A 6,927-nucleotide genomic window follows, 5' to 3' on the forward strand; every position below is an offset into this window, starting at 1 on the left:
TGCATTCTCCCCAAGAAAGGAAGGTTGGGCATGGTGTGGGTGGGTGGAGAAATGGCTCAGCAGTTAAAGAGTACTGGCTGCTCTTGCAGAAGACGCAGGTTCAGTTCCCAGCACCCACATGGTGGCCCAGAACCATTCATAACTCTAGTTCTGGGATCCAATGTACTCTTCTGACTCTCATGGGCATCCAGAACACACATGATGCACATAAATGCATGCAAGCAAAACCTGACTCCATGAAAACAATTTGTATGGTAGCAAAAATTACTGTATTTGTATGTTAAAAAATGCAATGGAGCAATTTTACAGAATGAAAACAAAACAAAAACCTAGACACCAAAATCTAGGTCCTCTACAAATACAACAAATATCTACCTAAGGAAATTGCTACCCTTCTCCTGTGAGGGCAATACAGACCCCCATCTTAGGGTAGGGCCACCATCTTAGACCACCTGCTGTACTCAGTTCCAGGAAGGACCTCAGGAATGTGCCATGACAACTGGAACAGATACAGAGCAGTATGTTCCTGCAGACATTCTGCCTGCCATTTAGGTTCCTTGAAGATATCTAGATAATCCCACTGACCAATCCAGACAATCCTGTTCAGCGGGTTGTGATTCCCAACCAAAAGTCTAACCTAATGGTTTCAAATGTGGCTTCTCACCAAAAGTCTAGCCAATAGTTAAAAAAAAAAAAAAAATCACCTTGCCCCATATCTCTTCTACCCAATCCCAAGCGCGTAATTCCTGGCTTGTGGTTTTTCCCTATAAAAACTGTATACACCTGGGCTCATGGCCACTGCCACATTTCCTTCCATCTGCTGTGTGGTAGCCCAGGTTGAACCTGACAGTAAAAGGACCCTTATGTGCTTGCATCAGAAACCAGCTCCTTGGTGGTCTCTGGGGTTTTCAAGGATACAACACTCCTAGTACTGATTGGTGAATACACTGTCAGTCCCTTCTCAGGGGGTGGTTTATAGACCTTCTTGGGGGCATTCTCACACTATCTGTATCCAGAGAACTGCTTTAAAAATCTCCCCAGTTGGCAGTTCTTAAAAGATGCAGCCACCTGGTTTCTTATCTGGGCTTCTGAGATGGTTCCTTTCTCATTGTTCTCAGGTTCACATCCACCTTGCTCTTCAGTCGGCATCCTGATGCCACATGCTGATGTGATCCTATTCATCTAAATCACTAGGATTAGCTTAGTCTAAATTTGGATCTTCTCACAATATTTTTATTTATTTATTTACTTTAACTGGTAATTCCAAATGACTTGGTTTGGATCATTTTCTGTTTGTTTGTTTGTTTGTTTCATCTTTTTCTTTTTTAAGCTTGTCAATCCCTTGCAAAAGTTGGAATCTGACTTCTTTGCAGCAATTGTCCTTCAGTGGGTCACACAGCCCCTGTACCACATTTTAGACTCTGTAGCATATTCTAAATAAAACAGAAGGGTTCTCACAAGAGGATCGCCAGACATTTCCTGTGTTGGGTGAGCGCAGGGGATTCTGGGCCTCCTATGAACATTACAGGAAACTGTTAGAGGTCTGAAATTCAGACTCAACAAGCTCTGCTGCAGCTCAGAACTGGAGAGGAAAAGAGGCCAGGTTGATGCCCAGAGAAACAAAAGCATCAACAGTCAGCAGATCCTTGAGGGTCAGGTGAGCTAATGGAGCGAGTTCAGCTGAGCCGGTGGAGATTTAATAGAGCAGAGAAGTCAAAAAGTTTTCTGTGAAAATGTAAACTTTAAGTCCATACGTAGCCCTCCAGTCTCAAGCAGCCAGCAGGTACCAGGTACGGCCCCTCAGAATGAACAGAGTGCTAAGGCCTCAGAGCGGAGGATGTGATGCTCAGAACCTTCTCTGCAGGGTGGCCTCAGATCTTCTGGATTGTTCCACACTAAGCCTCCCAACACCATCTGTCTAGATTCATAGCCTGGGTAAGGTACTTAAGGGCTTCCCCTTTCTTCCCTAAGATCCCCCAAAGCAAGGGTCTCTGTGAAGAGAAGGAGCTGTGCACTCGCAGGGGAGGGATCCTCTTGGGTTCTGGAGCAGAAAGTGGGTGGGAGGAAGGGCATTTCTGAGTCATCCGCCGGATGCTGCCCTTTACAAAGTTAATCAGGACTTCAGTTGTTTATGATAATGATGGTAATCATGATTACTTTAGGGAACTTAGCGCTCGGCGAGGAATACCTTCCGCGGATCTGTGTGGATGTTTTCTTTTATGGTGGCAGCCTTCCTTAGCCAGCCTTCTTGCCTCTCCTTTTGAGCGAATGCGCACTCGCTCGCTGTCCATCTTCTCCTTTTCCCATTTCCTCTCTCCATGTTTTCCGAGTTTAGAGTAACTAAGCATAGAAAGTTAAGAGAAACATAAGGGAAGTCTACCAAGACTTCCTTGTCTGCCCTCAGCCACCTGCACCATCTGCACCCAGAGAGCACTGACAGCTGTGATCGCTGTCTGGCTTGTGGCAGATCTGAGACAGATACCAGCACTCCTGGGGCCACCTGAGGCTCTATTTGTTGCTTTATACAGCGGTCTCTTCCACTTGCTATTTTTCATTGCCTGCCATCCTCCCTCCTCTTTCCGCCTCCAGGAAAGATGGGTAGGCTCCTGAGAGCTCCTCAAACCACAAAAGCGATGTGTTTGTGGTGTGAAGAGCTTGCAAGTGGCAAGAACCGCGCGGGCCAGAAACAGCCATCAGAAGCCCCACGGACACCCTGCCCAAACCTGCCCCAACAGACACCCACACTTCCCTTCCTCTCCAGCACCTAGCCCCCAGGGTCATTCTGCCTTGCAAAGTGAAAATTGCTTGTTTGGTGGGGTCTCACTCCAGGAGCCACTGGTTCCCAACTGTCAGTGGCTGACATTATTACACGTAGCAACTTTTCTACTGCAAATGAAGCCGCAAATGAAATGCTGGTTTCCAGCAGAGCGCCCCCAAGCTGTGTGTGAATTGTTGGCAGGCGTGCGCACTTGCGGTGCCAGCCCTTTTCTCATCATTTATTTTTTTTTCTTCTTATTTTTGCATAGGTCAGGGTTGATGCTGGGGAGCCTCCTGGAATTCACCCCTACTGACCAAAGTCCCAGCTTCCCCTGTTTCCTCTCACAGTGGTGCGTCTATTATGAGGATGGACTCCTGAGAGGCTTGAGCTAAAAATCAACCTCAGTCATCACCTCCCGCCCCACTCCTTGGCTTGCCCATGATGCAACTCAGACCCAGGCGACTTAGGATGCAATATTGAGCTAGTGAGAAAAAAAGACCACTTATAAAGCAGAAGACAGGGAGGGAGGGAGGGGGAGGGAGGGAGGGAGGGGGAGGGAGGGAGGGAGGGAGGGAGGGAGGCACTTCTTCTTGTGCTCTTACAAATGTGTCAGACTTAAAGCTTGTGCTCCTCTTTAATTTTCAAGTGGGGGATTTTAAAAGAAAGAGGACTAAGACTCCATGTGGTGGGGGCTTTGTGGTCTCTTTCCAGAACCACACACCAGCTTCCAGGGAAGTAGTTGTCAGTCTCCTCAGACCACACAGGGTGAAGAATATCAATTCTAATGGTGCACACAGCCCATGGTAGAGAGAGCAGGGTGGGTGATGATGCCAGAACCATGTGCTTGATTCCCTGTTTCACGGTTGGTGGAATCCAGGAAGTACAAGCTAGCATTTCTGTAAGCACCCAGAAATGGTAAGGGAGGTAAGGCTTTTACTCAGCTCGGCATTGATGAACCAGCCCACCTCCATCCTAGGCTTAAAAGCCGTCTGACAGTAAAGGAAAACGATTTATGATGAAACTGCTGTTTCTCAAGGACTGGACTATGCCCTGCCTGTAACCTTAACTACAAACTGTTCTGTACTACCTCTTCCAGGAATCAGCAACTGTGTCTCTATTTCAAAAGTTAGAACCATTCTGCAACCCTACCTTTGTTTCAAAAGGTTGTTATGATGACCTGTTGTGATGATTACCTTATGACCACCTTGCGGTCATTATGACTAGCTTGTTCTGTTCATGTTCTCCTGTAACCCTGCCCATGTTGCCTGCCACCACCCCCTATTTAGAAACCCCCAATCACTGAGCTGTAAACAAAACAAAACAAACCCCAAAAACCCTTGTCTTCCTCACATGCCTTAGGGGGAGGCAGGCCATGTACATGAGTTTAAAAAGCATGTTTTCATTAATCACTTGATTTAAATAATTCGGCCCTGATGATCTGGGTTGGTGGTCTTTCTCCTTGAATCTTTGGAAATGAACATTAGGGGCTTTACTCCTTCACACTTGCTCTGAGTTACCTTTCATGATCTACTAAGAAGTCTCCTATAAACATTACACAAACTATGGGGGCAAAGAGGTCCCTCAAATCCCTGCCTACTATCTCGGAGGTGAAATTCAGCTGAGGTCTCCCTATATGCCCATTTGTTTTTACAATAATAGCTGCATGACTAGAGCTGGTAAGGGATTCACTTTGGTTTTCCAAATAGGAAATTAGTTGAAAAACCGTTCTTGCGGGTTACACATACCCCCGAGTCCTTTTCAAGGCATGGCATGACAAGTGTTGATATTATCATCTCTACTACCACTTCTTTGACAAGTGGCATTCCCAGGTGACTGTCATAGCTTTTGTCAATTTGACACAAACCTTGACATACCTGGGAAGAGGGAAGTCTCAACTGAGGAATCTGCCTCTGTCGGATTGGCCTATGGGCATGTCTGGGGGGGGGGGCATTTTCTTAGTTTTTAATTGATAATGGGAGAGGTCAGTCCATTTTAGGCTGTGCCATTCCATGGCTGGTGGTCCTGGGTTGTATAAGAGAGCAGGCTGAGCAAGCAATAGGGAGCAAGCCAGTCAGCAGCACCCCTCCATGGCCTCTGCATCAGCTCCTGCTTTGACATCCCTTGATGATGGACTGCCACTGTAGGCCAAATAAACCCTTTCCTCCTCGAGTGGTTTTTGGTCAGTGTTTTACCACAGCAATAGAAAACAAACAAGGAGGGTCACAAAAATAGTCTTGTTTTTAAGATCTTTTAAGTTTTTGGATTATGATTCACTCTTAGTTCTGTTTAGTTGTTATATGTCAGCTTTCTTTGTCTCTATATGTATCTGGTACTTATATACTCTGTTAGAATCCACCCAGTAATATTTGCTTATCTGATCATTTTGATAGCATCAGTCTTCTCCATCAGGATGATGAGGTGATACCAAAATTGTCCACTAAACTCCAAGCCCCCAATAAAGTGCCTGTTATACAGCAGATGCTCTGTAAATACTCCCTGAATACATTTATACTTTATTTTTTTTTATCTGACCAAATGGGGAGGATAAAAAGCTTTCAATTTTGCAATTATTTTAGAATGACAAAACATTATAATAAAGTGCTCCCGCTTCAGTATTTGATCTTTGCTGTTATTTAGACATGCTTTGTTCTCTACAAAAAGAGCATTTTGACCATTTTTCTGGAGATTTATAGGGTTGGCCTTTAAGTGGTGATTAGGACCCAGCCCTCAAAAATGAATAATTCTTCTTTAAGAAGTTAGGTCAATGGGTTCATGGATCTTCTCAAGAGTATGTCTCTTATGGCTGCTGTCTCTGCTTTTTGCTCTGCAATACCCTGCACTGCCCTAGGATTGTGTCACAGGAAGGCTTGAACTCACGAAAGAACTTGTGCCAGAGCCCACCTTCCTTTTTTACATCTCACCTAGTCTATGCTGTCGTGTTGTGAGAAACAGAAAATGGACTGAGATGGTCTTTCTTAAAAGATTTGTTTATTTTTCTTTTATGTTTTGCCTGCCTGTATGTCCCTACATCATGTGTGTGTATTGCTGGGGGAGCCAGAAGAAGGCACTGGAGCCCCTCGAACTGTTAGAGATGGTTGTGAGCTGCCACGTGGGTGTTGGGAACTGAAGCCAGGTCTCCTGGATAAGCAGCCAGTGATCGTAACTGCTGAGCCATCTCTCTAACCCTGAACTGAGACATTCTTTAATCTACATTTTTTTTTGAGTCGTATATTAGTATCAGCACCTGGCATGGGGATCATAGAGGATCTGGGTTCCAGACTTGGTGCAGCCCCTCTGGCAAGCCATCTGCAGCTGCTTTACCACTCAGGCTTACCTTGCCCTGCTTATCAGTGTGTTGAAGTCAATGAGCCCCTCAGCCCTTCCTTCTCTGTTCTCTGCTTGTTACAGGACACTAGGAACCATATCAGGCCAAGGTAACCTTGACATGATAGAACTTGCTCAGATAATTGTAACTGTTTCTTCTGGATTGCTCTGCTGTGTGCACATGGAGTGAAGAAGGACTTGGAGCCTCCCTTATGTCTGAACATCTTCTTGCTGTTATGGAATGTATTTTTTCCCTTTGAGGCCCATTCTTTGGGATGGATAATAGGCAGCACTGATGATGTGTTGGTGTCTAGCACACACATCCGGTCCTGGCTTATGCTCATCCCTGTAACACGCCAAGGCTTTTCTGCACAGTCCTATGGGGTTGGTGTAGTGTAACTAGTTTGCCGTGTTAAGCCTCTCATTTTATTCGTGTGGGCTGAGAAAAGCTTGGAGGAGTGAGAATGAGGGTTGTACAAAGATTAGAATACCGTTTCTCAAAGTGTCTTCCAGGAAATATTTTGCCCAGTAAAATGTTTGTCTCTGACAGTGAAGTCTGGGAATTACTACCTGATAGGTCCAGCCAGTCCATACACACCCAGGGTGAACTCAAAGTATCTGAACATCTGAATATCGACACAATAAACACACCTTTTGAATGTCATGCGACCCGGTTTCTGGAATAGGTTTGGCCACAAGCTGTCCATTTACCCCCTCATTATTCTTATTCACTTCACAAAATTCTCCTCTGTCACATATTTATAGGAAATATCTTGATCCTGTAGGATGGTAAGTGGCCAGGGATTATTTGCAAAGAAGGTAACCTGTGCTTAAAATGTGCTCTG

The sequence above is a fragment of the Peromyscus leucopus genome, chromosome 8b, assembly GCF_004664715.2.
Source record: "Peromyscus leucopus breed LL Stock chromosome 8b, UCI_PerLeu_2.1, whole genome shotgun sequence".
Classification (NCBI taxonomy): Eukaryota; Metazoa; Chordata; class Mammalia; order Rodentia; family Cricetidae; genus Peromyscus; species Peromyscus leucopus.